The following is a 21,571-nucleotide window of genomic DNA, read 5'->3' as shown; positions in this document are numbered from 1 at the left end:
AATTTAGATCTAAAAGACAGAACTGGTGACAAAAACATCTCCTAGTCTGCCCTTCAGAACTGATATGTTCTTCAGAAATTTCTGCTCTGAAAAGATATTTCAAGATAAGAAAGATTTGAAGGCAATAATGTCAACAAGATGATGGAACAGGAGGTATCCCCCTCTATTCCCCCACAGCAATAATAGTTTCATAGCCATCCACGAACAAAAGTATCTTTGTGTTGGGATTCATTTAGGACATTATGAAACTCTGATGGAACCTAGGACTGAGAAGGACCACTTTGAAAGGGCAGACCCATGTTCAGGTAGCAGACTCACCAACTGTGTGAGTTCCTGGCTCCAGACCTAGAAAAAGCCTCATTCTCTTGTGGACACAGCTGCAATCTCATTTGGCCTTGGTCTGGCCACCAGAGCCCTCCTCCAGAAACCCAGAAGCAGTCATGCCTACTAAAGCTTTGCATGTCAGACCTGCCAACCTCAATCCTGGCTAGGACCCTGAAGTGGCCCTGTACTTAAGCTCCAGCCCCTCTCAACTATAGTCTGAGACCAATCCTGCCTATATAGGGAATGGAAGAGATATACACCCATCTGTATCCCTGCAGGCAGGCCTGCTGACTGCAGTCCCATAGCAGATCCAAAAGAGCCTGTAATTAGCTCTCTCAGTTATCATTTGAGAGCATCCTGCCCATCCAGTGAACCACCAAGAAATATGCTCATCAGTAACCTCAGAGGCAGGCCTGCAGACCTCAGTCTTGCCTATGGCCCCTTACTCAGCCCGGTAACTCAGTCCCAGCCCCTCTCAGCCATAGTCCAGGGCCAGTTCTGCTTGCCCAGAGACTCACCTAGTGACCCAGTTGACAGCCCTTGCAGGAACCAAGAAAGCTGCATTGTCAGTGCACCTAGTGTCATCTGTGGTCCTTCATCCTAGCACCAGTCTGACTAACCAAAGTGTAAGAGGCAGTCCAGTTCACCCAAGTACCAGACAAGAATTATGCTAAATCCAGTCATCTCTGATAACAGGCCCACCAACCACAAATTCCACTGCAAAGCCAACAGGAGCCACATGACCCTGCTCCATCTCCATTCAGCCACAATCCCAGGGGCAATCCCATCAGCCCAGGGACCCAAAAGCAGGTCTTTACTTGCTAAAACAGTCTGTAAAACTGGAAGAGACATTTGCTCCTTCAAATACAGATACCAATGTTAAGCTACACGGATCGTAAGGAATCTGTCAAACATGACACCACCAAAGGAAACTAATAAAGCTTCGGTAACTGACCCCAAGAAATAGAGATATACAAATTATCTGAAAAAGAATTTAAATAAGCATCTTAAAGAAGCTCAATGAGATGCAAGAGAACACAGATGGACAACTAAACGAAATTAGGCAAACAATGAATGAACAAAATGAAAAGTGTAACAAAGAACTAGAAACCATACAAACAAACCAAACAGAAATTCTGGAGCTGAAGAACACATGGACAGAAGTGAAAAATTTAATAAATGCCTTGAACAGCAGAATTGATCTGAAGAAGAAAGAATTAAGAACTCAAAAACAGGTAATTTGAAATTAGCAAATTAAAGGAACAAAAAGAAAGAAAAAGGGTAAAAAAATTTAGGGGTCTATGGAATACCATTAAGCATACAAATATATGAATTTTGGGAATTCGAGCAGGGAAAGGAAGAAAAAGGCAGAAAGCGGTTTAAAGAAATAATAGCTGAAAACTTCACAATTCTTGGGAGGAATCTAAACATCCAGATTCATGACACTCAAAGGACTCAAAGCAATATTAATGCAAAGAAGAACTCTGCAAGACAAATTATGGTCAAATTGTCAAAAGTCAAAGACAAAAAGAAAATCTTGAATTCAGCAAGAGAAAAGAAACATCACAAACAAGGAAACCATAGGCTATCAGCAGATTTCCCAGAAGACACCTTCCAGACCAGGAGGAAGTAGGATAATCAAAGTGCTATAAGAAAAAAAGCTTGCCAACCAACTCACAATTTAAGAATAATTTCTTATTTTTAATAAAATATCAAGCAGTTCAGAACAAGAAATTACTCTAAGTACATGCTGAGGGCTCCTCCTACTCTCAAAACTAAGTTCCTTCTCACAGGATAAATGGAGAGGTTGATAAATCTCAGTCATACTTACACATAAACTGCAAGGAAGCCTTGGAAGTAGAAGTGAGTTTCCATAGTAGAGGACAGGCGTGTGCTAAAGAAGTCCTGATGTTTGGAAACTGACAATACATTTAAGTTGTGACCTTAAAAGAATCATATTAACTGTAGAGTACTTTTATACCTTTCTTTCAGAAATAGATTCCTGTTTTTGACTCTTAACCTCCCCCCCATTCTTAGTCCATGCATTTTGGATGGAACCGAGACTCCATGGGAAAGCACATGCCCCCAAACTACATCAAACATCACATTGCACTCCCTTCGCCTCAGAGATGGTTTAACTGTTTGCATACAGTCTAGGTCTTAAGACTTCCCTGGGAGCTAAAGAAATGATGCTCTCTGCTCCTAAGAGACTTCAGCCTGAACGGATGTAATAGTCACTGGCACCCACACAGGAAGACCTGTCTGAGAATGGAGACAACAAATAGGAAGTAGGTCCCAGAGACAAGAAGAGAGAAGCTAGATCCTGATTGTACTGGTTGAGTTTCTCTGTCCACTTGTATTTGAAAGCAGATGATATCCACTATAGTTACCTTTGAACAAGTATAAATATTGGAATACAGAAAAGCGTTTTGATTGTTCATAATTTATCAGATTTTTAATTTTTTTTTAAAGAGATGTATACTTTATACGAAGGATTCTAACTAGAACTCATTGGCTATTAGAGGATTCAGGTTGTCCATAAAACCCCTGATAATAAACACAAAATTTATGTATATAACCATATAGGGATTTGAAGGAAGTGAATCTACAGCTTTTATTACAATCTCAGAGGAGTCCACAATGCAAGAAAGGGTTGGGAATCAGTGCCTAGGCTAGGAGGTGGTTTGATGACTAATAAATTCAGCTGGGCACAGTGGCTTACATCTGTAATCTCAGTACTTGGGAAGGCTGAAGCAGGAAGATCACTTGAGCCCACGAGTTTGACACCAGCCTGGGCAACATGGTAAGATCCTATCTCTACAAAAAAAATAAATAAAATAAAATAAAAATTACCCTGGCATGGTGGTGCACACCTCCAGTTCCAGATACTCAGGAGGCTGGACAGGAGAATTACTGGAGCCCAGAAGTTAGAGGTCACAGCGAGCTATGATTGTGCCACTGTACTTCAGCCTGGGGACAGAGTGAGACTGTCCCTTAAAAAAAAATCCAAAGGAAATAAATCCAACCTTTGAAATAACTAAAAGTAAAACATGCACAATATGCCAGTAGGCCAAGTGCTTATCTCTAGAGATAAGAGCAAATTTTTCTTTGTATCTTTTCTGCATTTTATCAGTTTATGATAAATATGAATTATGTCATAATATAAAAGATTCATTTAATTAAAAATATCTACCTATATCTCTGGGTCTACCATAAAACTCCCAGTCCCAACATAGCAATTAAGCCATTTCAAGCCATACTTAAGGCAATGGGCAGTACAAGAACATGAAGCATCAAAATTCAAAAGGCATAAAAACACACTCCAAGTAATCAGAAAATTTCATATTCTAAAATTTTGCAGTTCTCTCTTAAACATACTAATTGCCCAAACATTCAAGATATAAAAAGAGAAAAAGTAAGTAAAATGTGAACAACCACTCCTAAATCAACCCTGCTATCAAATTCTATTCTCATTCAAATGCTCCCCCAAGAGCTTTAAAACCTCAGTGGTGAATAGTGTCCTCCAATAAAGTGCACCATTTTGTTCAGTGCCAAAAGATTAATAAAACTTAATCAACATAATTACTTAAAAGTAGTCTCCACTGAGTGAGTCAGAGTGGGAAAAGACTCTTCCTTGTTAGTAATAATTACCTCTGGGTAAATTATTACCTAACTATGCTCTCCCTAAGACACCTTCTTCCAGAAGGCTTTTACAGAGAATCCAATGACCTATTTGGGTTTATTTTTGGGTCAACAATCCACTTGCCACAGTCTATGTCAACCTAAAATGTTTTCCTTCCTATTCTTCTTTTTTCCCAAATCTTCCTAGGATGTATTCATTTCTCTCTGCAACTAAAAAGTAACACCAATAATGACAGGTAGCACTAATGGAGTACTTAGCATAATATCCAGCATATAAAAAATACCTTTAGTCATTCATCATCTATTGTTTTATTTATTCAAGAAATACTTACTGAGTGTTCACCACTTGCCAATTACCAAACTAGTTCTTAGTGTATATCAGAGAAGAAAGCAAATACAGTTCCTTTTCACATGGACTTCTCATTGCATGAGAGAGGAGCGATAAAGAATAAATGGAATAAATAAGTAAATTATATAGTATGTAAGGAAATGATAATAAAAAGTAAAGCAGGGTTAAGATATTGGGAATATAATGAGTGGGAAGGTGGGAAGGAGTGGCAGGTACATGGTGAATTGTTAAATGGTGTCATCAGCATGGACTGACTTTATTAAGAAGGTATGATTTCAACAAAGATTTGAAGACGATGAAGTAAAATAATACACGAAGGAAGAGCGTTTTAGACTGAGGAAACTGTTAGTACAAAAGCATGAATGACTTGTTCAAGGAACCCCAAGAAGGCTGCACAGATTGTGGCAGCGTGAGAAAGGAAGAGAGCAAAAGATAATGAGGCTGGAGAAGTAAGGAGTGTACGGATTATGTACAGTCTTGTAGGTCTGTGTAAAGGACTTTACTTTTCTGAGAGAAATGGAATCTAATGTTCAGTGTTAAAAGAGTGATATGATCTGACCTATGTCTTTAAAGATCTCTCTGGCAGGCTCAAGTTTGCTGAGGGAAAAAATCTTGAGAGGGCAATGCTGGGAACAGTATAGGTAACAAACTCAGATCAGGATGCTAGCAGCAAAAGTGGTGAGGAGTGGCTGGATTCAGGATGTTCTTTTCAGCTAGAGCCACGTGGATGTAATGTCTGAAAGAAAGAGGACATGTAGTCCCAGCTACACGGGAGGCTGAGGCAGGAGAATCACTTGAACCCGAGAGGCAGAGGTTGCAGTGAGCCGAGATGCTGCCTGTGCACCCCAGCCTGGGAGACAGAGTGAGACTCTATCAAAAAGAAAGAGAGAGAGAGAGAGAGAGAGAGAGAGAAGGAAGGAAGGAAGGAAGGAAGGAAGGAAGGAAGGAAGGAAGGAAGGAAGGAAGGAAGGAAGGAAGGAGAGAAGACAAGCAGGAAAACAAGAAAGTGAGCAAGAAAGAAAAGTTGACTTTAAAGTCATTAAAGATGAAGTGTTTTGACCTTGGCAACTGGATAGAGTTGCCATGGATGAGATAGGGAAGGCAACGGGTAAAGGAGGTTTGAGGGGGAGGATCAAGATTTCAATTTTTGAATATACTGATTTGGAGATATCTAATAATCATTCAAATGGAGAGGTCTAATAGGCAGGTGGATATATGGGTCTGAAGTTTGGAAAAAAGGTCTATACTAGAGATACATATTTAGTAATTAGCATATGAATGCTATTTAAAACCAAAAAAGCTGACTGATAAGAGAAGGTAGGAGAAGGGAGGGGAGGAGAGAAAAGGAGAAGAGAAGAGAGGGGAGGGAAGGAAATGAAGGAGAGCAAGGTCTGAGCCCTAAAATGCTTCAGTAGTAGAAGCCCAGAGAAGAGAAAGAACCAGTTAAGGATGAGAGGTCTGAGAAGAACAGAAATCAGGACTGGAGGTATGTGAAGTATTTAATCCCTATAGTAGCCAGATACTATCATCATTTCCATTTTACAGATGAGAGAACCAAGGCACAGCAAAGTTATGCTGCCGAGGATCACACAGCTCTATAGCCTGAATTTCATTTAGATTTGTGTAATGCTGTAGTCCATACTCTGATCTAGAATGCTAACCTGCTACCTACCTAATCTTCAAGGTACATCTTTCCTCTAAAAATATTAGGTTTTTAATATGCCTTTCAAATAAATGCCTATTGTCAAACAGCCTATATACTTTAATGCTAAAATATTTGGATATCACTCTCCATTCTCCCATTGTTTCTTGCAGATCTTTGCTCTTTCCACTCACAATTTTTTTAAATGTGCCGTCACTTCTTCAAGGTACATTTGATTCTCTTATAGCTCTTTCCAGTCTTCCTTGTAATTATAATCTTTTGACCTTCACATCACTTCTCAAGATACACCAAGGACTTGGAAGATGAGCTAATTTGATATCTATCTGGATGACTATCCAACAACCACTTTTCCACTGCTGGGACCTTACTCAGCCTAAGCACCAAGGATGCTAGTACTATGTTCTATAAACACAACCTCTTGGATATCCTTGTCCCTCATGTAGCCTTCTCCATCATTTCCACCAAATTCAGTGATAAACTTTTCAAAGACCTCCAAGTCCTGAACCCTTAATTTCCTTTTCTTTGGAAACCTTCTTGATTTCACTTTCTTCTCCATTGAGCTTCAGCTACCAAGACAACTAAACCTTGTAGAGACCCTGCAGTCCTAGTCCTACTCCTCCTGTTCTCCTACACCTCAGCTGGTAAAGGGTGCTAGAGGAATCACACAACTACCCAGATTGCTACCAGATATGGTTTCTAAGATCAAATGCACCTGCAGTATTGCTGAGCAATATTTTTTTCATATTGTCTTTGCTCAATTTTCTCTCCCATTCCCTGAGCAGTTGTTCTAAGCCTTCATCACTCTGATCAATTCTCACCCACCCACTACTGCCACTAAGCACGCTATCCCATTCCATATCACCAGAAAACCTTATCTCCTCTTTATTTCAAAGAGAAGATGGAAGCCATCAGACACAAATTCCCTCTAGTTCCAAATTACTGACCCCCAAAATTAATTCATTTGCATCTGTACTTACTCCTCCTTCCTTTCTTTCTGTCCCAGAGAAATAGATGTTACTTCTCTTCTCTAAGACTAATCCGCAGGCCCATGCTCTGGTTTCTATCACCTCTTACCTCTTCCCCAAGTTATGTTATATCATTGATCCCATCTTTCTTCTGTGTCTTCAGGCTTCATCTTACCCTTTGCTTTCTCCTGAAGCAAATAAACAGGCTCTAATGTGATAAGGTAAAGCTAATTTATATGGACTTTTCTTCTGATGCTCTTTGGATCAGGAGTGCCTTCTCTTCTGTCTCTCCACTGGAATCCTACTGTTCTTAACAGACTTGGCTCAAAAGTTCCCCTAGCTGAAATTCACTCTATTTGAATTTCCATAGCATTTTTGACACCATTCTTAGGTCACTCACCCCATACTGTACTATACTACAGTTTGTCCTTCCTTTGTTTGTATTTTTCTTTTTGTTAAAAAACACTTTTATGTAGTACTTACAGTGCTTCAGATATTGTTCTAAATGCATTTTAAAATATTGATTCATTTAATAATATGAGCAATTACAAATATTTGCTCATTTAAGTATTTGTATATACTTTGCTATATTTTATTACAAAGTCCTTGAAGGCAAAAATCATAACGATATCTCTTGGCCCTTCCAATTATAGTCTTCCAGACTGAGTAGCCATTAAAATAATAAGCATTTGATATATTTTTCAAGTGTGTAAATGCATGGAAGTGACTTAGGCATCATACAGTCTTCCTACCAATGTCAAAATGCCATACCCTCACTAGTTCTGTAAAGTGAAAACATATCTTACATTGTCTTTTAGTTATGATTTATGGGAGAAAATATATACAGTCAGATTTACTTTTCAAAATCTCTTAGAAAGGTACCAAGTTTAAGTTCATCACATTATATTTTAGTAATCCTAGAATACCCAATGTTCCAGTGTTGGAAGAGATTTCTCTTTCATTTACTAAATGCCAAGTGAGGTAATTGGTTTGCATTTAGAGAGCATGTTCTGAGACAATGATATATCTTTACATCCTAGAAATTACTTTCAGCTGGTGAGACACACAATGAGAGACATGTGTAAACTGGCACTGAGCTATAGAACTGCAGATCTGTATTTCCTAGCCCACAATCACTGACAGCATATGCTTATCAAGTAAAATGGCAGGCCGGTAGAATTGCCCAAGTTGCTGGTGCAACCATTATCTCTTTGAATCTGAAGACATTAGTTTTAAGGCACATACTTTTATATACTATTAAAATATTTTAAATGCCATCAATTAAACTATGTCATGCCACCAATTGTAAGAAGAATACCAATTTTAGAAATGTTGACATCTGTATCTTAGAATGTATGTACAGTATTAACATTTTTAAACAAACTGTAAGATTCTCAAGAACAAGAAACTTAATTCTGCATACCCTACAGAAATTTTCATACGATAGACAATACTTTTTGTTTAATTTAATCAATTATAGATAAAATCCAGTTAAAAGTTTTCCAGTAGGTTAGGGACCCTCTCGCAATCTACAAAGAGTCATAATAAATTAGTAGCTTACTTAAATAAGTTCAGAAGAAATACCAATCAAGCTGATAAGTAATTCCTCCTTATTGGAAGTACAAAGCATAAAGTATTTTGATCCCCAAATATAAATAAGCATAATCTCATTAAGCTAAATTCTTAAAGCCATCTGGAATCATGAGTAAGAAGTTCCCCAAGAATTGTAGGTAGAGAAAAGAAGGTGAACAACTTACCATATTTGGTATATTTACTCTTTATATAAGAAGTGCTGGAGTCAGGGAGCATTTATGTCCCTCTCTTTGCATTTCTGCTCTGCCTACAGGGATATCTCCTGTGTGTCTATGCTTCCGCCACTGTTTACTCCCTTACTAACTCATTTCCATTCTTCTTCTGACCACCACACACACACACACACACACACACACACACACACACACACACACACACGATTCCCTGGAACTCAACTAGGGAATGTATACTACAGGACACTAGCTAGAGACCGAGATAGATGCTGGATCCATTTCACAAGTGAACACAATCACTGCAGTTAAATTAGAAATCCTAATTTGTAGTTTATGGCTGAGTGGGTCAGACTGGGTCTGCCATGAAGGTCAACTATTAGGTGAGAAGGAATGGGAATCGGCTCTTGGGCTTCCAGGCATAAGTCTTGTGCTTCAGCATTTATTAGACAGGCCCATCAGGCAACTACTCGGATGTTATTTTCTACTTAAAATTAGTTCTCAGTGTCTGTTCCCCCTATTTTGGAAGTTCTAGGAAAGACAGTGATAAATTACAGGATTTCAGCAATAAAATCTCACCACAAACCCTTAAAGTGAGCATCCTGTCTCCACCCACAGCCACCCCTACTGTTTTGGTGTTGCCCTATAGTTCTAACCATCTGGCTCTGCATCCATTTCAATTTGGTCACCACTCCACCTCCTTTCCCCTCCCATCCAATTGTTATGTATGGGAAGGAACAATTCCCTAGGCTTGTGATAATATGGGAACAGCCTTGAACTTTACACACAGAAAACATGTGAAAAACCAGCTGTATGCATCAAAGTCATTAAAGACCTCAAAAGAAACTTCATAAATGTAAGCATGGATCGATGGATGGATGGATGGAAGGAAGGAAGGAAGAAAAAAAGGAAAGAAGGAAGGAAGGATAGATTCACAGAGAGAGATGAATTTGTGATGAAACAAGGAATAAGATAAAGAAACTCTGGAAATATAGACATCTATAGAAAAAAATTAGAGAAATATTCAGAAAGTATGTATGTATCTTCAATGGGTAAAGATTTGCATCAAACATTATTATTCTAAGTCTTAGATTTTCTTGCTAATTTTGATGTATATATCAATACCTTTACATTATCTGGTGGGATAAATATCAAATACAGCATCTCATATTGCTTTATAGACATAGGCAAGACTCTGCTTTCTCTAGGATCCTAGACTTAAAGAGGTGGAAATAATATTAGTGACTATTAAATTTATTCCCAACGTTTTGTAGATGAGGAAACTAAAATTGAAAGATTGTCCATGACTTGCCTAATGCATTCAGTCACTGGTTAAGAACCAATGCATCAGGAAAATATGCTTTTACTAAAGAATGCCAGACACAAAGACTAGTCAGAGTTAAGAAATTAGAAAGAGAAGAATTAGAAAGAGAAGCTATACTCTTTTGCTACTTGTGTGAGGAGAGAGTGTATTGGAAGCGAATGTAAAAGAACACAGAACACAGACAAACGGGATGTTAGCAGGGACACTTAACTACTGCCCAAAGAAACATTCTAGGAGACTGGGAAGCCCATGTAGTTATTGTTTAATAAAAGCAGCTTGATATTTTAATATAAAAGCAAGAATGGCTGAAAAGTGAGCAATCCTCTCATTAAAAACCACTCTTAAATTCCACTTTTTAGGCTTCATCAGAATATCAAAGGAAACAGCATAATTTTTTCTATAAACTATCAGATATTCTTTTACAATCATTCTTGATTTGTTCTGAAAGCCCTTAAGCATTCCGAGTGCCAGCTTTATCAGGTATATATCCACATTCTGCACTTTATATGCACAGAGCCAAATATCTACCTAAATATATAAACTATCATTGGTATTTAGTGTTTCAAAATCTGAATAATTAGCATAGTGATGCAAATTTGAGTGTTCTTTTTAAAAAGCTGCTATGTTTATGTGGACGGCTACACAAATAACATGGGCTAATCTTTCAGGAAAAAAAAATTAATCCCTCAGATATACCACTCTTAACAGAATCAACTTAATTTTATGTGACATTGTCCTTTCTAGAACTGCAAATTCAATGAACGCAGCAGGTCCTGATCTTGGTTTTTAACAGATGGCCTCAACAATATGACAGTAATAGCATCTGACATGTGTTGTTTCAATGATCTCTTTTGCTCCTGGAAAAGTATGGAAGCGTTAGATCCCGTGTGTTCCTTCAGATTATTTCTGGCACACTCTTCTTGGCATGTTATGATGAACCATTCATAACAAATTAAATTTTCATTAAGGTAAAAAATATATATAATCTATAAGCCCACAATTTGTCCCAGTTCCCAAGGTAACATTTTCTGTGCAAAGGCGTCAGTTCTACAAATAATCGAGTGTGGGGCTTGTTTAGACTTATTTTTTAAGAATTAGTTGTTTACTAAAGCTAGGGGTAGGGATGATGGGTGCAGAATGAACGGGGCCTGGAATCCCAGAAATGGAAAAAAGAAGAGATGCCTGAAAGATGTGACCTTGCTCTCAGAGCATTTTGCAGGGACATAATAATCATAGGTTCCCAGGAAACACATCAAAAGAGGCTAAGCCACACGATGCCACTTGAATGGCACCACATGGGCTGGATACAAAGACCAGCTAGAGCAGGCAGAATTTCTGCACCTTTAAGGTAGAGTTTTCACACTGATTGTAGCTGTAATTAACAGCTTCCCCTAACTGTGCAATGAAATTTTCCTGAAGGACTCAGTGGTTTTACTCACTGGCGGGTTTAGTAAAATGGGATTTCAGGCAGCATAGAGCTTTCAACCCAAAGTAGCTAAATCTAGTTAAAGCAGAAACATCAATGATTTTCAGTGAGTGCACATCATAGAAATGTCTGAGCATCATAAACCACTGCTGATTGCTTCTTTCAGAAGCAACTGCAACTAAATGGGGGCCGGAGAAGATGAGAAAGCTAGCCTAGGCCTCTCTCTTCCTGAGCTTGCACTTAAATCCCACATAATTTTTTTCCTAAAATAACGCATTCAAGCCTGCTTAGTAATGGGTAGACTACTTCATTTTCAATGTACACCAAAAATACTAGCTAACAATTGGGAAAGAATTTGAATTGAATTCTTTACCTTGCCTCACCCTTAGTACAACCTTTTCCTCAGTTATTTTTCAGGACCTGCATCAGGGAGAATCTCTTCCTACATGAGCTTTTGGCTATAAAGGTACTTCATTAGACTTTTTTCATTATTTTCTTTCTATTCCATTATTTTCAACTATTCACAAAGAAATTATAAAAATGTGTACACTGAAATCCAAAATAGTACAAAATAAACAGATTTACTATTGAATATTTTATTATAAGGAGTTCTTTAAATTACCTACGCTTGTGAAATAAATACCTTATACAAACTCAAGGAGAAAATAAAACTGAAAAAATAACAACAAATAAATCAAAGGAATATAATGAAGAATAGGAGTTTGGCAAGAGTTTTCTCTGCTTGACCAATTACTAAAAAGAAGAAAAAGGAGACTGAAAAGGCCAGTAAAAAGTGGCAGTCATAAGATGATCACTCCATTGCTGAGCAGCTGCAAAAGATTGAACGAGAGAGGGAAGTACCAGGAAATGTATATGCATAAGATTCAGCACTTCATAGATGTTATCAAAGAACTCACAGAAATGAGGGCTTGTGAAAGAAAGAGGCGATGAGAGCATCTGAGGGAATCACAGAAGTACACACTTGAGTCGGGAGCATCTGTGATGGAGAGAGCACCACCCACTGGACTAGCAGGTTGTGCAAGGGCTGGGAACGTGTTTTGAAAAAGTGTCCTGGAGACTCTGTAACACTCTAGCCTTCAGTTGCTTAAATCCCTTGGAAGCAGTCAAATTCCCTTGGACAAAATCCAAAATGAAATTGCCTTTTCTCAAAGTCTGATCTAAAGTAAATGCTGAATAGCAAATTTTCACCATGTTAACTTGAAAACATATGTGAAAAATGGTATGGCATTAACTCCTCATAAGATTGATTTTGTATTAAATATTTCCAATAACAAAGCAAATTTTTCTAAACAGAATGATAATTCTTCTTTCTTTAAGTCAATCTGAGTATGAAATTCTAATACGCCTTCTAAAATATTGAAGCCTTGGTAACATGAATAAATAGATATTTTTCCCAAAAAAGCCAATTAAATACTAGAAACAAAGAATATCTCAATAAGTTTATAAAGGCAGAATTTGAATAAACTCCATTTTCTAACCACAGTACAATTAAAAGACGTCAATAACAAAGCCAGAACCTCTTAGATATCTAAAAATATTCTACTAAACAAAGTTGGGTTGAAAAGGAAATAGAAATGTAACAGACTCTTGGGGGACAAGCCACCAAAAAATAAAAATCACAATCTTTGTGGGGTCAAAACAGAAATACTACCAATTTTAAAAGAAAAAAAATAGTGAACTAAACATTCAATGTAAGAGATTCAAGAAAGAACTTGTCCAAAATTCTATCTGAAACTTAATTTTTTCCCTCTTTTCACCATCTCAGTAGATGGTGCCACCACCTATCCAATAGCTTTGGCCCGAAATTTGTGTGACATTTTTTATTGTGCCCTTTCCTTTTAACTCTAAAATGTAACTCAAATTCTTCTACTTTCATTGCCAACTCCATATTCCAAAGCCCGTCATCTCTCAATTGGACCATGGCAATTACCTTCTCATTGTTTTCCTTGCTTCCACTCTCACTCTCCTAAGAAGCCACTCTCCACCCTGTAGCAAGGAGGTTCTTTGAACATGTAAATTAGATTACATCATTCCTGCTAAGACCATTCAATTATTTCCACTGCATGTATATGAAAATATATATTTTTCACCAATATCTTACCTGAAAGACTAGGACCTATACACAGAATTTGACTCACAGACATGTTTCATTTGCCCTACCTACTAATGTGTTTTAAAAGATTGTTAAATTTATTGACAATATTTGAAAATTTGCACATTAAAAATGGAAATTTCTGTATTTACTTAAAAATTTGAAAAATCTACCTACACTGTCCTTATGTGATCATATGGTGATAAATAACTACAGTCCCCACCACCCCATATTGGTTCCAGACCCTAGTCTAGGTATCAATAGTTCTTTTTACTCCCAGCTATCTCAAGGTATAAATGAAAAGTATAAAATTGTATATATTTCTGGTGTACAACAAATGTTTTGATATAAGTGTACCTTGTAAAATAATTCAATCAAACTGATTAACATATCTATCATTTCACATGTTTATCTTTTTTTATAGTGAGAACATTTCAGAGCTACTCTCTTAAGAATTTTCAAGTAGATAATATATTACCACTAACTATAGTCACCATGCTGTACAATACATTTCCAGAACTTATTTATCTTATCTAACCAAAACTTTATAACCTTTGACCAACGTCTGCTCATTCCCTCCCCATCAATAATTCTTTATCAAGTATGCACAATCTATTTTTCATACCATAGTCATGAATATTTTTCCATATATAAGTATATTTTACTTTATTTACTTATTTTTTTAATTATTTTTGAGACAGTATCTTGCTCTGTCACCCAGACTGGGGTTCAGTGGCGCTGGTCTTGAACTGCTGTGTTCAAGCAATCTTCCTGTCTTGACCTCCAAAAGTATTGGGAATACGGGCATGAGCCACTGCACCCGACCTACTTTACTCTTTTAAAATAAAATCTACACTGAGAGAACCACATGTTTCTTACCTCTATGGCATTTTGCTAGGTTATGATACTTGTCCCAACACTGGATTGAAATGGAATGTCTGCATATTTTTCAATATTGTACCAAACAGACACTTTCAAGTTTCCAGATGTTTAAGAGTATTTGAAAATGTGTCATCACATAGAAAAATTCTGGGTTGAGACAATCCAAGATGGCTGAATAGGACCAGCTCTGGAGTGCAGTTCCCAGCGAGAACACAGGGGGTGAGCGATCACTGCATTTCCAAGTGAGTTTTTACTGCCCACAGACCAGGAGATTCCCAGGTGGAAAAGGGCCACAAGTCTCCAGCACAGCTGTTTCAGCCGGCACAGCAGGTCTCTGCACAAAAACTCACACAAATCTAGGCAGCTGTTTCAACTGGCACCTGGATGCCTGAGAGACAAAGTCGCCCATTCAACTAAAAAAAGGGGGGCTGAAACAGGGAGCCAGGTGATCTGGCTCGGCGGGGTCCACCCCACAAAGACCAGCAATCTGAAACGCTCTGGAATGAGAGTTTCACAGCAAGCACAGCTAGACCTGGGACGGTCAAGCTCTGTGTGGAGAAGGGCATCGGCCATTACCGAGGCAGTCCACCATTACCAAGGCAGTCCACCATTACCAAGGCAGTCTGCCACTACTGAGGCAGTCCGCCATTACTGAGGCAATCCTCCATTTCCGAGACCAGAGACCACGGCAGTTCAGCAATGCCTCTGCTGGCAGACTGTGACTAGGCTACCTCCTCACTGTGCAAGGCATCTCTGAAAAAAGGCAGCAGCATGTCAGGACCTTACAAATAAAGCCCCACCTTCCCAGGACAGAGGACCTGGGAAAAAAAGGCGGTTATGAGTTCCACGGCAGCAGAATTAAACGTACCTGCCCAGTAGCTCTGAATGGAACAACAGAGCTCACAACTCAGCACTTGAACTTCTGTAAGGGACAGACTGTCTCCTCAAGCAGCTCCCTGACCCCCATATATCCAAAGAGATACCTCATAAAGGAGAGCTCAGGCTGACATCTGGCAGGTATCCTTCTTGGACAAAGATAACAGAAGAAACTGGCAGCAACCTTTACTGTTCTGCAGCTGCCACAGGGAATCACCAGGCAAGCAGGGTCTGGAGAGGACTTCCAGCAGTCCTACAGCAGAGGGGCCTGACTGTTAGAAGGAAAACTAAAAAACAGAAAGAAATAACTTCATCATCAACAAAAAGGACATCTACTCAGAGACCCCATCCGAAAGTCACCAACTACAAAGATCACAGGTAGATAAATCAACAAAGATGGGAAGAAACCAGCACAAAAAGGATGAAAACACCCAAAACCAGAATGCTTCTCCTCCTCCAAGGGATCACAACTCCTCACAAAGGAAACAGGCTGGATGGAGAATGAGTCTGATGAATTGACAGAAACAGGCTTCAGAAAAGGGGTAATAACAAACTTCTCTGAGCTAAAATAACATGTTCTAACCCAATGCAAGTAAACTAAGAACCTTGAAAAAAGGTTTAATGAGATGCTAACAAGAATAAACAGTTTAGAGAAAAATATAAATGAACTGATGGAGCTGAAAAACACAACACAAGAACTTTGCGAAGCATACACAAGTTTCAATAGCCGAATCGATCAAGCAGAAGAAAGGATATCAGAGGTTGAAGATCAACTCAATGAAATAAAATGAGAAGGCAAGATTAGAGAAAAAAAAGTGAAAAAAAATGAACTAAGCCTCCAAGAAATATGGGATTATGTGAAAAGACCTAATCTACGTTTGATAGATGTACTCGAATGTGATGGAGAGAATGAATCCAAGCTGAAAACACTCTTCAGGATATTATCCAGGAGAACTTCCCCAACCTAGCAAGGCAGGCCAATATTCAAGTCCAGGAAATACAGAGAACACCATAAAGATATTCCTCAAGAAGAGCAACACCAAGGCACATAATTGTCAGATTCACAAGGGTTGAAATGAAGGAAAAAAATGCTAAGGACAGCCAGAGAGAAAGGTCGAGTTACCCACAAAGGGAAGCCCATCAGACTCACAGTGGATCTCTCAGTAGAAACCTAAAAGCCAGAAGAGAGTGGGGGCCAATATTCAACATCCTTAAAGAAAAGAACTTTCAACCTAAAATTTCATATCCAGCCAAATTAAGCTTCATAAGCGAAGGAGAAATAAAATCCTTTATGAACAAGCAATTGCTCAGAGATTTTGTCAGCAGCAGGCCTGCCTTACAAGAGCTCCTGAAAGAAGCACTAAACATAGAAAGGAACAACCAGTACCAGCCACTCCAAAAATGTACCAAATGGTAAAGAGCATTGACACAATGAAGAAACTGCATCAATTAACAGGCAAAACAACCAGCTAGCATCAGAATGGCAGGATCAAATTCACACATAACAATATTAACCTTAAATGTAAATGGGCTATATGCCCCAATCAAAAGACCCAGAATGGCAAATTGGATAAAAAGTCAAAACCCATCATGCTATATCCAGGAAACCCATCTCATGTGTAAGGATACACATAGGCTCAAAATAAAGGGATGGAGGAAGATTTACCAAGCAAACAGAGAGCAAAAAAAAAGCAGGAGTTGCAATCCTAGACTATGATAAAATAGACTTTAAACCAACAAAGACCAAAATACACAAAGAAGGACATTATATAATGGTAAAAGGATCAATGCAACAAGAAGAGCTAACGATCCTAAATATATACACACCCAATACAGGAAAACCCAGATACATAAAGCAAGTTCTTAATGACCTACAAAGAGACTCAGACTGCCACACAATAATAGTGGGAGACTTTAACACTCCACTGTCAATATTAGACAGATCAATGAGACAGAAGATTAACAACGATATCCAGGACTTGAACTCAGATCTGGAGCAAGCAAATATAATAGACATTTACAGAACTCTCCACCACAAATCTACAGAATATACATTCTTCTCAGCACCACATCACACCTACTTTAAAATTGACCACATAATTGGAAGAAAATCACTCTTCAGCAAATGCAAACGAAAGGGAATCATAACAAACAGTCTCTCAGACCACAGTGCAATCAAACTAGAACTCAGGATTAAGAAACTAACTCAGAACCGCACAACTTCATGGAAACTGAACAACTGGCTCTTGAAATGTTGACTGGATAAACAATGAAATAAAGGCAGAAATAAAGATGTTCTTCAAAACCAACGAAAATGAATACACAAAGTACCAGAATATCTGGGACACATTTAAAGCAGTGTCTAGAGGAAAATTTATAAAAATAAATGCCCATATAAGAAGCAAGGAAAGATCTAAAATCAACACCCTATTATCAAAATTAAAAGAGCTAGAGAAGCAAGATCAAAATAACTCAAAGGCAAGCAGAAGACAAGAAATAACTAAGATCAGAGCAGAACTGAAGGAGACAGAGACACAAAAAAACCTTTCAAACAATCAATAAATTCAGGAGCTGGTTTTTTGAAAAGATCAACAAAATAGGCCACTAGCCAGATTAATAAAAAAGAAAAGAGAGAAGAATCAAATAGAAGCAGTAAAAAACAATAAAGGGGATATCGCCACCAATTCCACAGAAATACAAACTACCATCAGAGATTACTACAAACAACTCTATGCCCATAAACCAGTAAACCTAGAAGAAATGGATAAATTCCTGGACACTTGCACCCTCCTAAGCCTAACCAGGAAGAAGTTGAAATCCTGAATAGACCAATAACACGGGCTGAAGTTGAGGCAGTACTTAATAGCCTACCAACCAAAAAAAGCCCAGGTCCAGATGGGTTCACAGCTGAATTCTACCAGACATACAAAGAGGAGCTGATACCACTACTTCTGAAACTATTCCAAACAATACAAAAAGAGGGAATCCTTTCCAAATCATTTTATGAGACCAACATCATCCTGATACCAAACCTGGCAGAGACTCAACAAAAAAAGAAAACTTCAGGCCAATATCCATGATGAACATAGACGCAAAAATCTTCAATAAAATACTGGCAAACTGATTGCAACAGCACTTTAAAAGCTATCCGTCACAATCAAGTAGGCTTCATCCAGGGGATGCAAGGCTGGTTCAACATACACAAGTCTATAAACGTAATTCACCACATTAACAGAACCAAAGACAAAAACTACATGATCATCGCAATAGATGCAGAGAAGGTCTTGGACAAAATTCAGCAGCCCTTTGTGCTAAAAACTCTCAATAAAATAGGTATCAACAGAATGTATCGCAACATAATAAAAGCTATTTATGACAAACTCAGAGCCAATATCATACTGAATGGGCAAAAACTGGAAGCATTCCCTTTGAAATCTGGCACTAGACAAGGGTGCTCTCTCTCACCACTCCTATTCAATATAGCATTGGAAGTTCTAGCCAGAGCAATCAGGCACAGACTAAAAAGAGCCAAATCAATAATGAACTGCCATTCACAATTGCTACAAATAGAATAAAATACCTAGGAATTCAACTAACAGGATGTAAAGGACCTCTTCAAGGCGAACTACAAACCACTGCTCAAGGAAATACAAGAGGACACAAATACATGGAAAAATATTCCATGCTCATGGTTAGGAAGAATCAATACTGTTAAAATGGCCACACTGCCCAAAGTAATTTATAGATTCAATGCTATTCCATCAAGCTACCTATGACCCTCTTCACAGAAGTGGAAAAAACCACCTGAAACTTCAGATAGAACCAAAAGAGAGCCCACATAGCCAAGTCAATTCTAAGCAAAAAGAACAAAGCTGGAGGCATCACACTACCTGACTTCAAACTATACTACAAGGCTACAGTAATTACGACAGCATGGTACTGGTACCAAAACAGAGATGTAGACCAAAGGAACAGAACAGAGGCCTCAGAGGCAACACCACACATCGACAACCATCTGATCTTTGACAAACCTGACAAAAACAAGCAATGGTGAAAGGATTCCCTGTTTAATAAATGGTGTTGAAAAAACTGGCTAGCCATGTGCAGAAAACAGAAACTGGACCCCTTCCTGACACCTTACACTAAAATTAACTCCACATGGATTAAAGACTTAAATGTAAGACTTAACATCATAAAAACCCGAGAAGAAAACCTAGGCAAAACCATTCAGGACACAGGCATAGACAAGGACTTCATGACTAGAACACCAAAAGCATTGGCAACAAAAGCCAAAATAGGCAAATGAGATCAAATTAAACTCCAGAGCTTCTGCACAACAAAAGAAACAATCATTAGAGTGAACCAGCAACCAACAGAATCAGAAAAAATTTTTGCAATCCACTCATCTGACAAAGGGCTAATATCCAGAATCTACAAAAAACTAAAACAGATTTACAAGAAAAAAAAAATCCATTCAAAAGTGGGCAAAGGATATGAACAGACACTTTTCAAAAGAAGACATATATAAGGCCAACGAACATATGAAAAAACACTCATCATCACTGGTCATTAGAGAAATACAAATCAAAACTGCATTGAGATACCAACTCACACCAGTTAAAATGGCAATCATTAAAAAATCTGGAGACAACAGATGCTGGAGAGGATGTGGAGAAATAGCAACACTTTTAGACTGTTGGTGGGAGTGTAAATTAGTTCAACCATTGTGGAAGACAGTGTGGTGCTTCCTCAAGGACCTAGAAATAGAAATTCCATTTGACCCAGCAATCCCATTACTGGGTACATATCCAAAGGATTATAAATCATTCTATTATAAAGACACATGCACACATATGTTCATAGTGGCACTGTTTACAATAGCAAAGACCTGGAACCAACCCAAATGCCCACTTATGATAAACTGGACAAGGAAAATGTGGCACATATACACCATGGAATACCATGCAGCCATAAAAATGAGTTCGTGTCCTTTGTAGGGACATGGATGAACCTGGAAACAATCATTCTCAGCAAACTGACGCAAGAACAGAGAATCAAAGACCACATGTTCTCACTCATAGATGGTGTTGAACAATGAGAACACATGGACACAGGGAGGGGAGCATCACACACTGGGGTCTGTTGGGGGTACTAGGGGAGGGACAGTGGGGGGTAGCAAGTTGGGGAGGGAAAACATGGGGAGAAATGCCAGCTATAGGTGATGGGGATGGAGGCAGCAAACCACATTGCCATGTATGTACCTATGCAACAATCCTGCATGTTTTGCACATGTACCCTAGAACCTAAAGTGCAATAAAATATATATTAAAAAAGAAAAAGAAAAATTCTGAATGATAAAAATTTTCACTTTTCATCTTGGAAAATTAATGCAAGGAAGAGAGGGAGGGAGGGAGAGAGGAAGGAAAGAAGGAAGGAAGGAGGGAGGGAGGGAGGAAAAGGAGGGGAGGGGAGGGGAGGGATAAGATGGGAGGGCAGGGGAAGGAAAGGAGGGAAGAGGAGGGAAAGGAGGGAAGAGGAGGGAAAGGAGGGAAAGAAGTAGACCATCAGTGGGGAGGGAGAAACAAATGAATATTTATGAGGCACTTTTATGCCCCTGGAACTGTGCATGGCATAATGGGATACCAAAAATTAATGTATAAAATGTATAAAATAAAGTTCCTATAGAGGATGAAATTGTGCCAAATAAGATATGTGAAATAACTGGAAAATAATTAATAGCTATATTATATTCTATAAATAACTACAATAATAACTCAAGAAAAAAGAGACCAGGGAAAGCTGACAAGATTAAGGAAAAGTCAAGATTAGAGGGACTTGAAAGTGAAATAACATCTCAATAAATGCAGACATTTCTGACAAGGAATGCAGAATGAGCATTAGCAGGAAGGAAAAAAGGAGCAACGCATGTAGCAAGACAGAGAGAGAGAAGAAGACTCATTTGACTAACATGAAGGTGATTAACGCAATATAACTATGACAATGGCATCTTTTCTATATTTATGTACATATCGATATGTGTTTATTTGCATTTCTACATTAAGGTGCTAGGGATAAAAATAGCTTACCATCCACAGATTTCAAACTCCTGGGGGATGGAGATATTATCCATGACACCATCTGACTCATTTATAGCATCTTTCAAAATCTCCCCAGACATAAAGCAAAAAGAAATGGTAATAACAACATATTGTCTTTAGATAGTATTCTTTGTGAAATAATTGGA

Source organism: Sapajus apella, unplaced genomic scaffold, assembly GCF_009761245.1.
Source record: "Sapajus apella isolate SASKATOON/1434 unplaced genomic scaffold, GSC_monkey_1.0 scaffold2, whole genome shotgun sequence".
In the NCBI taxonomy this organism is placed as follows: domain Eukaryota; kingdom Metazoa; phylum Chordata; class Mammalia; order Primates; family Cebidae; genus Sapajus; species Sapajus apella.
Note: the sequence above shows the minus strand (reverse complement) of the source record.